A 20266-nucleotide genomic window follows, 5' to 3' on the forward strand; every position below is an offset into this window, starting at 1 on the left:
GACCTTATTTAGCAGTGAGGGGGAAGCCAATGGGGAGAAGAAGTATAGAACAGGCACTTGGCAAATAAAATGCGGATAATGAGTCTTGCAGATCATGAAGAGAACGTCCTAATGTTTGCAGTAAACAGAGTACTGAAAGGTGAGATCAACTTGAATATAGCTGTTTTGATGAGAAGCGGTTACATGGTTCTTCTCATGAGTGTTGTTTATTAAGGGGCCATTTTGGAAGGAAAATTCACATCTAGTGCATCTTAGGAACTGTTTGAAACTTACATTTTAGTTTGTTAACATTTTCGAAGATGCAACATTTAACTTGGTCTCGTATCCAATATAATCTAATAGCTTGTACCAAAAGCCATAGTGTCTCTTTTTTGCAGAAAATGTTCAAAATTACCTCATGCCAGGATCAGAGATCTTTTTTGGTGTAAAGGAGGGTGATGTCCAGAGCAAGGCTGTTATGACAGGTTATGTGAGAATGCAAGCGTACTGTGCTATATCTTCCCAAGAAACTCCACCACTACACCAAAAGGTATCAAAGGCCTTTAAAACGACAGGGAAGGACTCTGTCAATATTGACAAGATTGATTTTCACATATTTTGCCAATAGTACCAACTGCACTGTTGTAAGTGAAAAGGACATCAAACCACTTGATCTTCCTACCCCTTCTTTCAATATTAGATGAAAGATTATTGTACAGTACACATCAGGATAGCATTAAAAGGGTTGGGCTTGTTTGACAGGCAAGATTCCTGCCTGAAGCTCAGAGGAATGATTTTTGCATACCAAAAAATAGCAGGCAGAGGGCACCTATTTAGACTGAAGCGCTATCATGCAGGCATTCAGTGTCGATACGTAACCTCACAAACAACATTTCTGGGTGATGCCAGTTGGTCATCCTCACTATAGGGCAAAGGCAGACCCTAGGAATACTAAAACTAGGTAGGCAAAACAAATGCCCTATTTATTGACAGGGACTCTTGCACACAACTTCAAAACACCGGAACATTTGAAACTAAACATCACACCTTGCACAAATATGTAATGACAGACCATCTCTGTTTCCCCACCAGAGAAGCTTGTAGCAACATCCATTAACCTTCATTGTCACACATCAGTAAGAAAGGCCAGTGAGCTAGACTAAATAGATTAGGCACAATGACGATAAAGGGTCCAATTAGTACTAGCTAACAATCCAGTCTACATTGCCAGGATATTAACAGTTGTACTGTATGTTGTGCCACTAGGTGTGGGTGAGTCCGAATAGTTCCTGCAGCCTTCTCGTTAGCAAAAGTGGGTTCTCTCCATTACTTAAAGTTAAAGCTGATAAGTAAATAGCATGCCAAGGAGGGTGCAAAAGAGTTCTTACTGATGTGAGGTCAAGTTAGCATTGAAAATAGGCATTTTTTAGGTCTCGCTGGTGATGCAGCGCTCAAGCGCTGTCGCCAGCGAGATCTATTGTGTTCGTCTTGCCTGCCAAGTGGTACAGACTGGGGCACGCGCCGATTGATGTCTGTGGACGCGCTTCTAAAGAGTCGCGCTTGCGCAGATGCACTTCCATATACACACACACAGCCCCTGCTTTCGCTTGGCTAGCATGCACTAACGGCACGCACACACACACACACACCCCACACACACACACACACACACACACACACACACACACACACACACACACACAGCCAGCCCCCCCTTCTTTGAACACACACACAAACACGCACACACACACACACACACACACACACCCAGACACACACACACACACACGCGCACACATGCACACACACAATGCACACATACACACGCGCACACATACACACATGCGCACACATACACACACGCGCGCATTGCCCCACCCCACCCCCCCACTCACCGCATCGGCGGCCTCAGCCGCCACTCCTGACTTCTGCCGCCACCGCAGGGCTCTCCTTAGACAGGGGAGCCCCGCGTCACAACTGCTGCTCTGGGCCAGCCACTCCGTGGGCGTGGGCTTCCCATAGAAGACGGAGGTCCGCCCCACGACAGGCGTGACGCACCCGTACTTCCAGTATTATATAGTGGAATAGTGGAGATGGAAACTGCAGCAAACATATCTCAGAGGTCTCACACTCTGCACCTCTCAAGATTTCGCACACTATTTAATTTTCTCCCCAGTCGTTCCCACAGCTAAACTTCGAGTCTGGCATAGGAGTGAGTTGGTCATGGGTTAAGGGGTGAGCCGAAAGAGGTGAAGGCCAAGTGCCCAGAAGTTCACCCCCTTCAAAAGGAGGACACGTCAACCAGTTGGGCCCAGACTGAATCAGTGCATGGCGGGCGACAGAGATGAGGAGGCGACTAAGTCCGAGGAGAGCGAAATCCTTCTGCCCAGGCAGACTGAACAGAGCGGTGAGCAGCACACCCATTCCACTCCAATGAGATTCTTCTTTGCCTCACTCTAAGATATGTTGGGATCCGCTCCGTGTCGGGCGCGTGCAGTCTCAAGGGTTCCTCATGGGAAGTAGGGTTGCCACCTTTCCAAGAAATAACAAAACAAGCATTTGCAATGCAATAGGTCTCGCATTTACGCGAGTTTGAGCTATTGGCATTGTAAATGACAATGCCTTTTATTTTTGTTTTGCTTTTTGAAACATAAATAAAAGGCATTGTCATTTACAATGCCAATAGCTTAAACTCGCGTAAATGCAAGACCTATTGCATTGCAAATGCTTGTATATATCTTTATCTCAGGTCAGATCGGCAGCAGTCCCGAGCTCTCTGCTCCCGATCCCTCCTTCTCAGGCCGCTTGGAGGTAGGTGCATCTCCTCTGGCTCCCGAAAAAATGGCGGCAGGTGCAATGGATGAAACCGGCACCGCTGCCTCCGAGTGAACGCCCGGACTGCCTCACAAGGCCACATGTGTGCCCTGCCTCGGCGCCCTGGGTGGTCTCAAGAAAGCTTTCGCTGCCTGTAGTGTGAAGGGAAGAGGACTTCCTTGGGGGTGAAAGCTGCGCAGGGTTCACGGAAGGCACAAGCCCAGCCCGAGGGCACACAAATCAGAAACACTTGTTGTTTCCTCACAAACTAAAGATTCACGTTTACTGGCCGAGCAGCCTTGGAGTAAACGCGCTTCCAATTTACAACCTTTTTATCGCTGTTTATTCCTTGAGGCGGAGATTTTTGTAATTGTTACCACACGCAGGGGCCGAGCCTTGGGCACAAACACAGAAGAGGTGGAGGGGGTGTCGGGGAAGCTGGGCAGGCCTGGCAGTGTAACAAGAGCAGAGCACACACATCTCCGCAGCAGGCGCTCAACCAACTCAGCATGGGCCAGCAGCTCGTCCAGCTGAATGCAAAATATGCCTTCTGTTTCAGGTGAATTTATGTTAAGTTTGGCTTTTTCCAGAGTAAAAGCCAACCCTTTGTTTATAATTTGCAATTCTGGAAGGGAAATAGTTCATGAACACAAACACGCGAAAAGCTATAGCTGTTGCTGATTAACATAACAATTCTGTATTTTTTCACTGGAATAGACCTCTATTTGGTGAAATACACATCTAAGAAAAGTTTTGGAAACTCAAAAACGTCTTTTCTTTTTGTATTTGGTGTTAAATTTGCTGTCGCGATGATTCTCTATTAACAGCGTTGATACAAAACTGTGCAAGGTAGGCATCGGCTAGTAGCGTCTTACTATTACCCAGTCCATAGTATTTATTGATCAACCTCAGACGGATGGATGGCAGAAATGGCCCTACTCTTATTCAAAATCATGACCGTGTAAACACAACAGGCGCCTGCTGTGAGTGTTAAACTCGCTGAGCCAGCTTGCCAAAAATAAGGCAGACAAGCTGATCCAAGTTAGCCACCTAAACCCATACACTACCAGCTGGGAAAAGGCAGGTGGAGTTTACAAACACTGGTGCTCCCCCTCTGAAGACAAGCCCTGGCTAGGAAGACACGTATGTGCTGTGGGGCCTAAAGCCCAAGAAGCGATCTGAGCTACCCTATGCCTGGTGCACTGGGACTAAGCTTCGGCAGCATCATATGGCAAGGTTGATTCCATGCTACACCCAAGCAGGCCTCCCCAAAGGACTGATTCTGTTGAGATGTATTGTAATTCGTAGATTTATATAGCGCAGCTTATCACCCATGAGGGTATCCAGGCACTGTCCATAGATCAAGTGATCTGCCCAGAATCACAGGACCCTGGGTCCCTCCAGCTCCAATGACGGCAGCTCTGGTCGCTGCGCCCCACCTTCTTCGTATGTGCTCATACTGCTCGCCTGTGAAGAGAGTGGGGGTACCTCTAGAACTGTCCATGGTGAATGCATAGTATCTTGGGCATTTGTACACATTGTTTAACAATGACGTAAGACTACTGTTGGTCCTACCAATTTTACACATAAGGAAATGGAGCCAGAGAAGGGTAAAGTAATCTACCCAGGAGCACACAGCTTAGTCAAGTGGAGAAGCCGGGACTACAACAAGAGTTGCTGCTTCCTCTCTGGTGTGATCGGTGGCCTCAGAAGGAAGAACAGCTTTTGTGGAAATACAGCAAGGCAGCAGAGTTTGCTCTTTACCTGTGACAGCCTGGGAGTTGCCCCGTGGAATGGTTGTTGCTAACAACAGCCTGTATTTGAAAGGGCAACAGAGAGATTTGAATCAAATAAGGAGCGGAGGCTAAGGTCCTGAGAGCCGGTTGAGTAGAAGCACTGGCAGAACCTGCTCGGTGGGGCAGGGTCCGGAAGACAGCATGTCTGCAGCTGGATTTACTTCCGCCTCCTGCACAGACGAGGGGCTGCTGCATACCACTGTCCGCACTGCATACCACTGTCCACACTGCATACCACTGCCCGCACTGCATACCGCTACCCGCACTGCATACCACTGCCCGCACCCCATACCACTGCCCGCACTGCATACCACTGCCCGCACTGCACACCACTGCCCGCACTGCACACCACTGCTCGCACTGCACACCACTGCTCACACTGCATACCACTGCCCGCACTGCATACCACTGCCCACACTGCATATCACTGCCCGCACTGCATACCACTGTTCGCACTGCATACCACCGCCCGCACTGCATACCACTGCCCGCACTGCATACCACTGTCCGCACTCTATCGCTTCTTCCAGGAAACAGCCATGTCAATCTGAGAGGAGTCACTTTTTTAACACCTTAGCTGCTTTGGAACGTCTTGCTCCAGTGCTGAACGTTCCTTTGCGCAGGTGCAGTTGGAATGTCCAACGGCCAATGGCAGCACTCCCGAGGTAGTGGTGCCGTCGGCCGCTGGACGGGCGCAGCGCTTAAGGGATGAAAACTTCTATTTACTATCAATATAACGAGGCATGTGGAAGCAGTTACATCAGAACATTCCGAGACCATTAGAGCTTTTGAATATGTTTGTTCACCCAGATATAATGCATCTCCTTTTCTTTACTCAAATGGTTATATGTCGTTACTAGGAATTCCGTTGCAACGCATGCCTTTACCACGCATGCGATACAACGGAATTCTTTTTTTACGCACAACCTTTCCCACGAATATTCCTTTACCACGCATAGATTAACAACGATTTTCGTTGTTAATTTATGTATGGTAAGGGCATATTCTTGGGAAAGGTTATACCCCTCCCCTGTACCCTTACGTGTCCCACAGCCCCCAAACCTTTGTCTATTTACCCCTGCCCCTCAATATTTTTTTATTTTTTAATTCCCCTTACCTCTTCACGTCGTATTTCTTCGCCTTCATCTTCCTTGATGACGTTCTACGTCGTAAAGAGGAAGCGCAAGTTTTTTTCCGTTTCCTCTCGAACGACGCCGATTGTCTCCATTTTGCTTCGTAATTTCTTTTTATGGGGGGGGGAGATCCCCCCCCCCCCAACCCCCCTTTTTATTCTCATTTTTTTTTTTATTGGGTATGCCTCCGATGCCCCCTTTTTTCCTTTACCACACATGCCTTTACTACGCATCTCGTAGTAAAGGTATGCGTGGTAAAGGCTTCTGTGGTAACCACGCATGCGTTCAAATGCATGCGTGTTAAGCCTTTCTTGGAAACTGCCGCGTTGTAGTGGCCATTTCCCATTCCCCACCAGCCACCTGCATGAACTCGCTCTCCCGTGAACAATCTCTAGGTCCCCTGAAGGGTATACATGGGCTCCCCCTACTTACATTCCCTTTACCCCAGATTTGCTCCCACTTTTAGGGCCAGCCCCTACTTTCATAACCCACCTTCTCGCCCACCATACACCAGTCCATATCTTTCGTCCCGTCTGGAGTGTCGGTGTTGTTGTAACCCCCACAGTCGCCCAATGTTACGTTAGGCTAGAAACATCCCCAGCGACACCCAGTCCCTCTTGTCATTAGAATGCTGCTCTTTTATAGGACATTGCTAACTTTTCTTAAAATGTAAAGAACAGGTGAATGACCAGGGAAGACCATGCACCCATTATGGAAGTGCTCTAAATGCGGGCACAACTTCACATAGACTTTCTGTTGTGTAGGAGTAAAGGGCTTACATTTCGTTTTACTTGCAGATCAAGCACATTTTTAAATGGACAAGAGGATTCTCCGTCCTGTTGTATCCCCTTATGCCCTTTGCAGACCCACATGCTTGCAATAAACTGCGTACAGAAATCGTGGCACACCACTAATTAAGCTTCTTCGTGTTAGACGTGTTTTTTATTTTTTGTTTTTCTGAATCCAACTCCACCCTCCAACTCCACCCTCCAACTCCACCCTCCAATTCCACCCTCCAACTCCACCCTCCAACTCCACCCTCCAATTCCACCTGTTATGGCTGGATTTTCTGATTAGATGGGATCAGCCCCTAGGGGCCCCTCCAACCCAGCCAGAACGTAACCACCTCCCTCCTCAGGACCATCCATCCAGGCACCTGGGTACCTACCTGAGGATGGGGAACTCGCAATATACAAGCTCATATTATTAAAAACACCACTAAATCTATAGGGATACTAAGAATACTCACTGATTACTAGGGATATCCATACCCTACACCACACTTATATTCACATCAGTTGGTCTCGCGGCCACCCCGACCCAGACCGGTCTACCCTAGGGCAGATATGACACACAATCCGGTGCGTCTACACATGGGCCTGCAGAACCCAATGCTCTCTTTTCCAAACGGTTCGCAATCCGGCAAACCTACACGCCAGTCTCCCACCTGACGCTCTCACTTATGCAAGCCACAATCTTGTGGGTATACACGCTGGTGTCCAACCCAGCGTTCTCACTAACGCCGCATATCAACGACGACCACATTCCTATGAACACCTTCAGTTATATGTTGGGAAGTCTCTCTCCCTATTCACTAAGGGCTTGCTACTACAATATTAGGAGTTAGCCAATTAATATAATGTACCTCTTATTTTTGGCATCATAGGTCCACTCACTCCCTATTTATGTGATCACCACTTACCTGATTGGGGTTACTCGTCCATTCATAACAAAATAGTAAACACCTAGGAGATACATTTACCTAGATTGAACAAGAATGTAAGACACATGCCAGTTTACTACAAACTGGGGGTTATTTTTATTAGAACAATATAAACATTTACACAGATCTGTAACTGACAAAGACTATAGATAGCACACACCGCTGAAAGAGAAAAGAATTAAACATACAATAGCTTAGGGAATAAGGACAAGATTAAGGTGTAAGTGTAAGTGTAACTAATTCAGACTACCTCACCTATTAGAAGGAAGATTTCTCTCTCTGCCTCTGGTGGGATTAGGGCTCTCTCTGCCTCTGGTGGGATTAGGGCTCTCTCTGTCTCTCCCTCCTTCACCACATCACCACGCCTCTGGTTCAGTTGCTCCAGCTGACAGCCTTCTTTGATGCCCTCTGCACTGCTCTCTCTCTCCTCATCTTCAGCAATCGTCTGCCTTCTTTCTCCATTTAAGAACTGCACTCTATTCTGCAGCTCCAGCAGACATTCTCTCTCTCTCTCCAAGCTGTTCTGAGCTCCAAGCTGAACTGAGCTCCCAGCTGTTCTGAGCTCCAAGCTGTTCTGAGCTCCAGGCTGAACTGAACTCCAAACTGAACTGACCACTCCTCCTCTCCTGTAGCTCACTAATATGGAAGCTTGTCCTTTCATGGAAAGTTACGGCCAGTAACCTGCCGCCCACCAAATTCTTGTACCTCCCCGTACCAAGGACACATTCCCAGCTGGCCAGCCTGAAGTTGTGTCTTCGGAGTGGAGAAAAATACATTCCTTCGATAAGGGCCAGCCTGAGCCGGTTCTCTCCAAGCGAACAACAGCCTTAACTATAAACTTTAACTTTACCCTGAAAAGCCTCTCAGCTCCCTCAAAATGGAGTCCCTCTAGCTCTAGGCCTGTAGGCCTGAAAGGGATGAAATGCCCCTTAGCTCTGCCAGAATACCTACATAAACCATACCAATGTGTCAAGTATGTCAAAGCCAATAGGCAATAGATAGGTTAAAGTCAAGAATAAAGGCATATTAAGCAGCTATCCTCTTCTAGGTCTGGAAGAAAGGGCTTAAAAGGGCCAACACAGGCTAAGAATACCTATACTAGATGTGAGCAAGACTAAGGTCTATATCACTGCTAAATACAGCCAAAAACTCTGCCATAACATTCCACCCTTAGATCCTTATCTTGCGAACATCAATAAACAACAACATCCATATAAACAAACATCAACACAATCTATCAACAAATCAAAAACTAAAAAACTCTCTAAAAAGAATGACAACTTAAGGAAATTCCACCTGAAACTCAATTGTAGGGAATACAAACCTAACAACCAACTGAAAACAAATCAAAGCACCCTTGATTCGAATGCTGATACATATCTGAGATTGGATCTGATAACAACAGAAACTAACCAAAGCATCCTCAAACTAAATGTGCCTCAACTTCTAGTGATAACTGGTGAAATCTAGTGATGTAGGGACTTATGTGTTGAATGAAAACAGCAAGGGGCCTAAATGGGGCCTACCTACTTCGGACAACTTAAGCCTAAGCGAGGCCTACCTATGAAATCTATTGGTGTAGGAACAATGGGCCTAAATGAGGCCTACCTACTATGGTTAACTTAAGCTAATGATGGCTCATGAAATTCAGTGGTGTAGGGGCTTGTTTGTGGGATGAAAATAACAATGGGCCTAAATGAGGCCTACTGACATTTGTCAATTTAAGGAAACATTTTAGTGAAATCCGAGAAATAGACATGACAAATTATTTTCAAGGTCTGGGCAAACATTAATACATAATCATACTAAAAGACACACCTCCCAGGACAACCTAAAGTCTAGGGTAACCACCCTTTGATCAATCAAGGTGAAAATGTAATAACAGTAAAAGACAACCCCATGTCTACAAGATAACTGGTGTATATATATATCACTTAGTTTCTTCACACTGTGGAACACATGTGTGCACCACCATTCAAAAAAAAAAAGTCCTTCATTGGCAAAAACTGTTTTGAAGAAAACAGAAAACTATAATAGGTGACATGATTGTGTTTTTTTTTTTTTTTAAAGTGGGGCCTGCTCATGGGAACAATGCAGGCCAAGGAATCATGTAAGAAAATCCTTTTGAAAAAAAAAAAAAAGAGTCCAATGTCAATTGTGGACATCAGTGTAGGTCACCACCCAGCATCTTCGGTATCCGGACACTTCCTCCGATGCGGCCATCCACCACCCTTCCGGTCTGGTCTGGTCTGGTTCCATCTTCCAAAAATAATAAACTAACATAAAAACATGAAAGTAAAAAACTAAAACAATAAAGGGAGTGGGGCGGGGGGGCGACCCACACACCGACACCACAACCCAGCAATCCTAGGGACAAGAAAACAAGTATCATTAATCTTGCATGACAAAATTTTCCATTTAAAAAAGCACCCCGGGTGCCTTTCATTATTGAAAAGAAAATATCCTAATTAATTAAAAACATTCAAAATCTAATTTTTAAGGACATTGAGTAGGACCTAACATACCCTAATCCTTACTAAGACAGCCCCACCCTTCAGAGCAGGAGCCAGGCTACAGTATGAAGTAATTTGAATCACTGCCAAATGATGATCTCACAGCAGGAGCAGGGCGCTGCAAGCCTCCAATTCCCAGATCAGAGAAGCCCGCCTAAGCCTACTGTATCTAACTAACTCCAAGGGCAAGAGTCTACAAGAATCCCTTATCAGCAGGCAATGAAGCTGCCTGCGTCAACAGCCAGGAAGAGCGAGTTCCCCCACCCTTACATAAACAAGCCGTCCGCGGAACAAAATTGGATTATGGCCAATCAAAAACAGGACAGGCTGCAGCCGAAGCCTGCAGAGGAAAAAAAACTCGTCTTCACAAACCAGCTGGTCTGCCAAGGTCGACAAACAAATTCCTTGTAAGCTTGTTCCCAGGCCTGATTGCTCTAACTAACGAAAGCTAGCATTTAAAAAAAAAAACAATTCTATTACAATGTACTGCTACTTAAAAGCTCCAGTTTCTAAAAAGACTTTTGTCTAACTAATTCAGCTAAAGGCAAGACATTAAAATATGGGCATTGATTTAGTAAGGGGCAACTCAGGTCTGCACACAAGATTATACAGTCTGCAAAAAAAAACGAATTAACATGGACCATTGTCAGCTGTTGAAAGAGAAATAATTTTAAAACAACATAAAATGCAGACACATTTCACCATTGTGTTTAGTTCAACCAGGGGCATCATGTAATTTTGCATTACAATGTAATTAAACATGCAAGCTATTTAATCCAACCTAATAAAAGGGCCACATTCATATATTATGAAACAGCTATTTATTTTCTAACTGAGTTGGTTGACTTACCAATGCCGGTTTTGCTGACACATTTCATATTTAAAAAAAAAGGTTCAATTTGCATTTGGGAAAATAATAATAAGAACACACACATTTTTTTTTCAAAAGCACCCGGTTGCCTTTCACTAATTAAAAGCACATGTTACCATGCACTGTCGGGCAAGATTGATTATTCTCAACCTGTGATAATTGCAACCAGCACATTCCTTTCTAGATGGAAAACCCTCAAAGAAATAATTAATGAAAACAGCCCCGTAGCGTGCACTCTAACAGGGCCATCTTTTTAACATTTCACTCATTTTAAATCATGCATTCAAAAATAATTCTCCACATGTCAGTGGATGCATATTAAGAAGCGCATTTAAAAGGACACAGCTCTCTCCGTGCAAACCCTTATCTCAATCCGACTGGTTGATTTATAACCTAGCGACCCCTACGAGCCAGACACATGAAATCATCAATTCCAAGGCAAACCCACACAAATTCGTAGACGCATTTCAAAAAGAATGTGAAATGAACAGAACCCTTTGCAAAGCACAAGATGTTACCTCTCCGTCAAGAAGCTGACAAAGCACGTAGGCAGACCTAGGAATCAGTAAAAGTCAAAATCAAACCATCAAATAATCCACTGACTTTTATAGTCAGGTCAGATAACCATGCGTGTTAACAGCATGTTAACAATAAAGACTGCCATCTCAATTCAAGATATTAACCCTTTGGCAGCTCAAGCACAATCATTCCCCAATGTCCATGGATACATGGGAAAATCATGAGCACATCTCTTCACGTTTACAGATAACACGTACACACATTTTCAAAACGTTATCCCCAAGCACCCGAGAGAGATCCAGCTCTCTCCTGCCTAACGTAATGATAACATGCCCTGTCCAAGCCATGACCACATGGCGTTATTCACAAGCCATATTTACAAGACAAGCTTTTCACAAACAATATATCCAAGGCGCAATGCACAAGGAACACAGCAGATCAACATGAGAACATGCACCTCACAAGCCACATTAACATGGCGCTATTCACAAGCCATATTTACAAGGAGCTATATTCAAAGAACTCCACAAATCATATTAAAATGAACACATTTCACATTGCACAGCATAAGCAGATGCAGCAAGCAATTTAATGGACAATTTAAAAGCATTTTTATACACATTTATACAATTGGACCATCACAAAGATGTAACTGGCTCCCTCATGTGATGCCATCTTTCAACCCTGACAGTTTAAACACCAAGATGAAAACCATTCCTTCCACCCTGAATAAACCAAATGCCATGATGTAATGCAATCTCCTCACGCTGCAACTGTTCAAGCCCATAGGTCACACAGGCTACATAAACTCCAACATTACGCCAGATGGAACTGGCGTTCAGGGCACTCCCTCAGAACACATGGGAAACTCTCTAAGCACATGGCCAGGACACACAGGATAGGTAAGCAGTTCGTGACGCCAGATGTTATGGCTGGATTTTCTGATTAGATGGGATCAGCCCCTAGGGGCCCCTCCAACCCAGCCAGAACGTAACCACCTCCCTCCTCAGGACCATCCATCCAGGCACCTGGGTACCTACCTGAGGATGGGGAACTCGCAATATACAAGCTCATATTATTAAAAACACCACTAAATCTATAGGGATACTAAGAATACTCACTGATTACTAGGGATATCCATACCCTACACCACACTTATATTCACATCAGTTGGTCTCGCGGCCACCCCGCACCAGACGGGTCTACCCTAGGGCAGATATGACACACAATCCGGTGCGTCTACACATGGGCCTGCAGAACCCAATGCTCTCTTTTCCAAACGGTTCGCAATCCGGCAAACCTACACGCCAGTCTCCCACCTGACGCTCTCACTTATGCAAGCCACAATCTTGTGGGTATACACGCTGGTGTCCAACCCAGCGTTCTCACTAACGCCGCATATCAACGACGACCACATTCCTATGAACACCTTCAGTTATATGTTGGGAAGTCTCTCTCCCTATTCACTAAGGGCTTGCTACTACAATATTAGGAGTTAGCCAATTAATATAATGTACCTCTTATTCTTGGCATCATAGGTCCACTCACTCCCTATTTATGTGATCACCACTTACCTGATTGGGGTTACTCGTCCATTCATAACAAAATAGTAAACACCTAGGAGATACATTTACCTAGATTGAACAAGAATGTAAGACACATGCCAGTTTACTACAAACTGGGGGTTATTTTTATTAGAACAATATAAACATTTACACAGATCTGTAACTGACAAAGACTATAGATAGCACACACCGCTGAAAGAGAAAAGAATTAAACATACAATAGCTTAGGGAATAAGGACAAGATTAAGGTGTAAGTGTAAGTGTAACTAATTCAGACTACCTCACCTATTAGAAGGAAGATTTCTCTCTCTGCCTCTGGTGGGATTAGGGCTCTCTCTGCCTCTGGTGGGATTAGGGCTCTCTCTGTCTCTCCCTCCTTCACCACATCACCACGCCTCTGGTTCAGTTGCTCCAGCTGACAGCCTTCTTTGATGCCCTCTGCACTGCTCTCTCTCTCTCCTCATCTTCAGCAATCGTCTGCCTTCTTTCTCCATTTAAGAACTGCACTCTATTCTGCAGCTCCAGCAGACATTCTCTCTCTCTCTCCAAGCTGTTCTGAGCTCCAAGCTGAACTGAGCCCCCAGCTGTTCTGAGCTCCAAGCTGTTCTGAGCTCCAGGCTGAACTGAACTCCAAACTGAACTGACCACTCCTCCTCTCCTGTAGCTCACTAATATGGAAGCTTGTCCTTTCATGGAAAGTTACGGCCAGTAACCTGCCGCCCACCAAATTCTTGTACCTCCCCGTACCAAGGACACATTCCCAGCTGGCCAGCCTGAAGTTGTGTCTTCGGAGTGGAGAAAAATACATTCCTTCGATAAGGGCCAGCCTGAGCCGGTTCTCTCCAAGCGAACAACAGCCTTAACTATAAACTTTAACTTTACCCTGAAAAGCCTCTCAGCTCCCTCAAAATGGAGTCCCTCTAGCTCTAGGCCTGTAGGCCTGAAAGGGATGAAATGCCCCTTAGCTCTGCCAGAATACCTACATAAACCATACCAATGTGTCAAGTATGTCAAAGCCAATAGGCAATAGACAGGTTAAAGTAAGAATAAAGGCATATTAAGCAGCTATCCTCTTCTAGGTCTGGAAGAAAGGGCTTAAAAGGGCCAACACAGGCTAAGAATACCTATACTAGATGTGAGCAAGACTAAGGTCTATATCACTGCTAAATACAGCCAAAAACTCTGCCATAACACCACCCTCCAACTCCACCCTCCAACTCCACCCTCCAACTCCAACTCCACCCTCCAACTCCAACCCCACCCTCCAACTCCAACCCCACCCTCCAACTCCAACCTCCAACTCCACCCTCCAACTCCACCCTCTAACACCACCCTCCAACTCCACCCTCTAACTCCACCCTCCATCACTCAGGAACACCACCACATCACTCAGGGGCACCACATCACTCAGGGGCACCACCACATCACTCAGGGGCACACCACATCACTCGGGGGCACCACTCAGGGGCACCACCACATCACTCGGGGACACCACCACATCACTCGGGGACACCACCACATCACTCGGGGGCACCACCACATCACTCGGGGGCACCACCACATCACTCGGGGGCACCACCACATCACTCTGGGAACACCACCACATCACTCTGGGGACATCACCACATCACTCTGGGGACATCACCACATCACTCGGTGACACCACCACATCACTCGGGGACACCATCACATCACTCGGGGACACCACCACATCACTCTGGGACACCACCACATCACTCTGGGACACCACCACATCACTCTGGGAACACCCCCACATCACTCAGGGACACCACCACATCACTCTGGGACACCACCACATCACTCAGCCCAAACACATCATCACTCAGCACCACAACAGCACTGTCCTTGCTTGCTACCAACAAGCCGATACCCATACAAGCTACCGATAGCCAATAGGACTTGCATTAGGAATGTGTAAGCTATTGGCTTTGTGAATAACAATGCTATTAATTTATATATTTTCAAAGCCAACACATATTTAAAAAATGTGTCATTTACAATACCAATAGCTCACACTTTCCTAATGTGAGACCTATTGCATTGCAAATGCATGTTCTAAATAAGTTGCAGGTCAGGCACCTGATGTTCAACAGCATTGGCTAGAACACCTGGCAAATTAATCCGGGATACCTCTAGGCAACGACCATAGTCCTGATGACTGCCTAAGACTTGCAACACCAACTAGATAGGTGGACATATGTAAAGTGAATAGATATGAAGGGTCTGAGTAGACTCTCATGTTTTTAAATATGTTAGAGGGAGGTACTGTAAATGTTCTTCTCGGATACAATTTTACTTCATGGTTTACATAAAAGCATCTTGTAATGGGAAGAAGGTGCACAACTCAGACACACGAGATGCATGTTTGCCCACTCACCATCTCTTAGTAGCTCGCTTGGAGTCCATCATGGACATGTGCATTAGACTATGCCGAGGAACAGAGGCAGTGATGAAGCATGCAACTTTAGGTAGGTGTTTGACTTCCATTTTTACCTGCCGCTATGCAGTAGGTACTGTCTTTAGAATCCCTGCAGACACATTCATGACTAAATGGACAGGGACCTTTCCTCTATTTTTCAGGGATTTGGGGCCAGATATATAAACATTAAGAACAACGGTTTCCTATTTGCGATTCTCTCCGAAACGCAATTAGCAAATCAGTAGTCACATTGTATGAAACTCTTTTGAGTTTCATTAGTGATTCCTAGTAAAACTTTTATGGTCTTTGGAACCGAATAAAGGTACTTTGACTGACTTGATTCCTAGTGGGTCGCAAATTGATCTACCTCATGCATATTAATGAGGTAGGTTGCAATTTGCGACCCATTAGGGATCACAGCCTTCACCTGGATAGTGGCCTGCTGGGGGTCAGCAGACCGCCCTGTTTGTGATTGCTTTTAAATAATGCAATTTTATTTATATAAATGCTGCCTGTTTTCCTTAAAGGAAAATCAGATGAGTTTCAAAAGATAAAAATTAAACTTTGCAGTTTCATTTTTAGGCCGAGTCTAGCAGCACATGCGCTGCTCTGCAAGGCACGCTGTATTCACTTCTAAGGGCTTTGGCCATGCCCTCGCTGCCAATTGGAAGCTTGTTTCCTTTCCAGTAAAAGAATTGGCTTGGTAGTTTGGTCTGCCCTGTTCCCATGATGCACTGGGCCAGGGACAGACTAATTTGCATGTAGCCAGGTTCTGAGCTGGGATGGTGCAGTGAGCTAAAAAACGGTGATGGTTGACTGGGTAGGAGTGTTCTGCTTAATTCAGATACTCTGTCCATCACCACCCCCTTTTTTGAATCGTTTTGTCCACCATAAGCGTGGAAGGGTATGCTCAGACATGAGTCCCTTGCTCACTGCACCATCAGGATTCAAGCAAGCCGGGCAGAAGACGGCTGTAATGCCAGAAACCGGTCCCCGGAAGCTTGTTTCCTTTCCAGTAAAAGAATTGGCTTGGTAGTTTGGTCTGCCCTGTTCCCATGATGCACTGGGCCAGGGACAGACTAATTTGAATGTAGCCAGGTTCTGAGCTGGTATGGTGCAGTGAGCTAAAAAACGGTGATGGATCAAGCCCTGATCTGTTGACTGGGTAGGAGTGTTCCACCCCCTTTTCTGAATCGAATTGTTTAAGGAGAGCACCGCTCGCAAAAGCTTGCTTCTCAATGGTTTATTTGCCTTCTGTGCCCCTCCTTCTTGTGTCTTGCTCCTCCCCTGGAGTATTGGCCTATTACAGTATCTTTTCACAAAAGGGTTTTTCCCTTTGTATTTGCACACTCTTTGCACGGGTTTTCCTGGCTCATTGTGGTGCGCCCTTCATGGACGCCACGCTTTATTGTTTACAGAAAGTAGAAGCAATCTCACAAATGCCATTGTTTCCCCCAATCCATACCCTTCGTGTTGCTTGGCCATGTTAGTTTATCGCATTAAGTGGCTTCCCTTGCGCTCCTCCACGATCAAACAAAGCTGTGCAGCAGCCTACTTCCACGCGCTCTTGCTTCCCCCTCCATTCCCTTCCTATTGATTGCCCACGTTATTTTATTTATTCATCACCACAGCATCCTCTGTGTTAACCGTGATTAAAATGTTATGGCATTAAACAAACGTGTATTATTTTTATATATGGGCGCGATCTTCACTTTTTCTAAGCGCTGTGAAGTTATTAGTCAGCTAGCGAAGGGATGCCCTTGATGCATGCTCATTGCTTGGATCAAAGTGGTGGACATCAGACCAGGAGTTTGAATCCAAGCAGCGCTGACTCCTGAACGTCAGTAAACCAAGTACCTGCGTAAGAACATATTTACAGTACATAAAGCGCAGGAACTCTCTGCTGTATTTTTCTAAATGGTGTAAAACTATCTGTTGGCATACATGAGGGCTGGCTCGGTGAGTTAAATGCTTGTCACTTAGAACAAAGTGGTGATGAGCAGGTCATGGGTTCAAATCCCTGTAGCGCCCACTGGGTCATACTCTAGATAAATTGAATATGAATTGTTCACTTGTTCCTAGTGACTCTAGCTTATGAGTGATGGATCGGAGAGACTGATTGGTGTTGCTAATGTTTGTTGAAAATTAATTTCATTTACAGATTAAGATTGAGTACCTCTATGGTAGCTTTTTTTGCTTCAAATCTAGTAGTGCTCCACATGAACAATTTAGAACAAGCACTGGCGTTGCCAATAGGTCTCGCAGTAGGAAAGTTGGAGCTATTACAATTGCAAATAAGAATGCCTTTTATTTTTGTTTTCATTTTAAAAACATAAAGGGCTTTGTCATTTACAAAACCAATAGCTCCAACTTTCTACTGCGAGACCTATTGTGCACTGCACAGTGTGTGTGAAAGTGGCACTGCGTGGGTGTGAGTGGCTTTGAGTGAGTGGCGTAACGTGGGTGAGTGGCGTCGCATGTGTGAGTGTTGTTGCGTGGGTGAGTGGCGTTGCGTGGGTGAGTGGCGTTGCGTGGGTGAGTGGCGTTGCGTGGGTGAGTGGCATTGTGTGTGTGAGTGGCGTTGTGTGTGGCGTTGTGTGTGAGTGGCGTTGTGTGTGTGAGTGGCGTTGCGTGTGTGAGTGGCATTGCATGGGTGAGTGTGGCGTTGCGTGTGTGAGAGTGGGCTTGCGTGGGTGTGAGTGGCGTTGTGTGTCTGAAAGTGGTGCTGTGTGGGTAAAAGTGGCACTGCGTGGGTGTGAGTGGATTTGCATGAGTGGCGTTGCGTGTGTGAGTGGCGTTGCGTGGGTGAGTGGCGTTGCGTGGGTGAGTGGCGTTGCGTGGGTGAGTGGCGTTGCGTGGGTGAGTGGCGTTGCGTGGATGAGTGGCGTTGCGTGGGTGAGTGGCGTTGCGTGGGTGAGCGGCGTTGCGTGGGTGAGCGGCGTTGCGTGGGTGAGCGGCGTTGCATGGGTGAGCGGCGTTGCATGGGTGAGCGGCGTTGTGTGGATGAGTGGCGTTGCGTGGATGAGTGGGGTTGCGTGGATGAGTTGTGTTGCGTGGATGAGTGGGGTTGCGTGGATGAGTTGTGTTGCGTGTGTGAGTGGTGTTGCGTGTGAGTGAATGTGATGCATATCCTATTAGTCACTTCATCTTTGTACACTGTAACTTTTAACGCCTAATAATAAGTAGATACAACTAACAACTACTGTTTTGCTGTAAAACACCATAAAAATATATTTAAAAAAATAAAAATAAATATAAAACTAACAAGGGCTGCATTCCTAGCCCGTTTGCGAGGCAGTCGTCTTTCCTCTCTTTGCGAGCTTGCCCTTCCGGTTCATTGTGCCCTTGGTGAGGGGGGGAGGGGCGGCGCTGTCCGCGCGGGAGACGGAACCTGAAAGCCACCGAGACAGCAGCGCTCTAATGTTTCATAAAAGAAGGCCACATGAATCACCCCTGGGGAGCCGGAGTGGGAACGGGATGAGGTCATCGCACAACAGGCCTTTTAACTTTGAGCATTGAACCTCGAATTGTATCCGTGCAAAAGCTAGTCTGCCAGAATGTGCAGCTGTGACTGAGTCCCTTTATCTTTTGTTTTTGAGGAGGTTCTCAGATGTTTGGTTTAAAGAGTTTCTTTCTGAACGTTGTTATGTTGCTGTAAAACACCATAAAAATATATTAAAAAAAATAAAAATAAATATAAAACTAACAAGGGCTGCATTGCTAGCCCGTTTGCAAGGCAGTTGTCTTTCCTCTCTTTGCGAGCTTGCCCTTCCGGTTCATTGTGCCCTTGGTGAGGGGCGGCGCTGTCCGCGCGGGAGACGGAACCTGAAAGCCACCGAGACAGCAGCGCTATAATGTTTCATAAAAGAAGGCCACATGAATCACCCCTGGGGAGCCGGAGTGGGAACGGGATGAGGTCATCGCACAACAGGCCTTTTAACTTTGAACATTGAACCTCGAATTGTATCCGTGCAAAAGCTAATCTGCCAGAACGTGCAGCTGTGACTGTGTCCCTTAATCTTTTGTTTTTGAGGAGGTTCTCAGATGTTTGGTTTAAAGAGTTTCTTTCTGAATGTTGTTATGTTGGACTACATGTGAATGGGAGGCGAAGTACAATGGTGTGCAATCATTTATTAAAAAATATCGCAAGTAAGAATTTTGCTTTTGTGTAGGGCGAAGGTAATGTCATATGGCATTGTTTGAATAGCACAGAATGAAAACAAGGCTGTGTTTGCGGGGAGAGAGAGGGGAGGTGCTGGTGTGGGAGGAGTGCTGATAGGGCAAGGCTGTGTTTGCGAAGCAAAGAAAATGGAAGTAAACCAGACGGCAAAAATATGTTAAATGTTTAAATGGTGAATTGTAAACATTTGGATATGTCCACATTTCTGTGGAAACAAGAGCGCCCCGTTGTTTCTACATGCAGAGTCTTGCCGTGCACCTCTTTATTGTATAGAAAAAAAAATGGCGTATTGCAAGCAATCACTGGAAATACAATGCCTTGATGTTTCTGTTTCCAATGTCTTGCTCATCTCGCACATATTGCAAACACGCAGAATCGGGAATATTTATGCAAATGCATCTGCATACTTTTATATACTAAATGCGTACGTCTTGGAGGGAGTGGGGTGTAGGAGAGAGTGGACGACAGATATACATTGATGGACAACATATATACATTGAGGATATGCAGGGTGAGAGAAGGGAGCAGGAGAAAGAAAATATAGAGAAAGAGAATGCAAGGCAAGAAAGGAGACAGCTAGAGAAGGGTAGAAGGGAAAAGTAACAAGTGTAGGGTTGCGAAGGAAAGAGCATGGAGAAGGAAAGTCAGGAGGCAAGAGAACGAGGGAAATGAATAAAGAGTGGGAAAAGAAAGAGATGAGGCGCGAGAAAGAGGGATAAACTCAAGAAAAAAC

At 45.8% G+C, this 20266-nt stretch overlaps 1 protein-coding gene across 1 annotated transcript in view; it reads left to right on the forward strand.

Moving 5' to 3' along the window:
- The window catches only part of BACE1 (beta-secretase 1), a 134840-nt gene that overhangs the window by 87293 nt on the left and 27281 nt on the right, over positions 1-20266 (forward strand). The window lies entirely within an intron of this gene.

Source organism: Lissotriton vulgaris, chromosome 2_1, assembly GCF_964263255.1.
Source record: "Lissotriton vulgaris chromosome 2_1, aLisVul1.2, whole genome shotgun sequence".
In the NCBI taxonomy this organism is placed as follows: Eukaryota; Metazoa; Chordata; class Amphibia; order Caudata; family Salamandridae; genus Lissotriton; species Lissotriton vulgaris.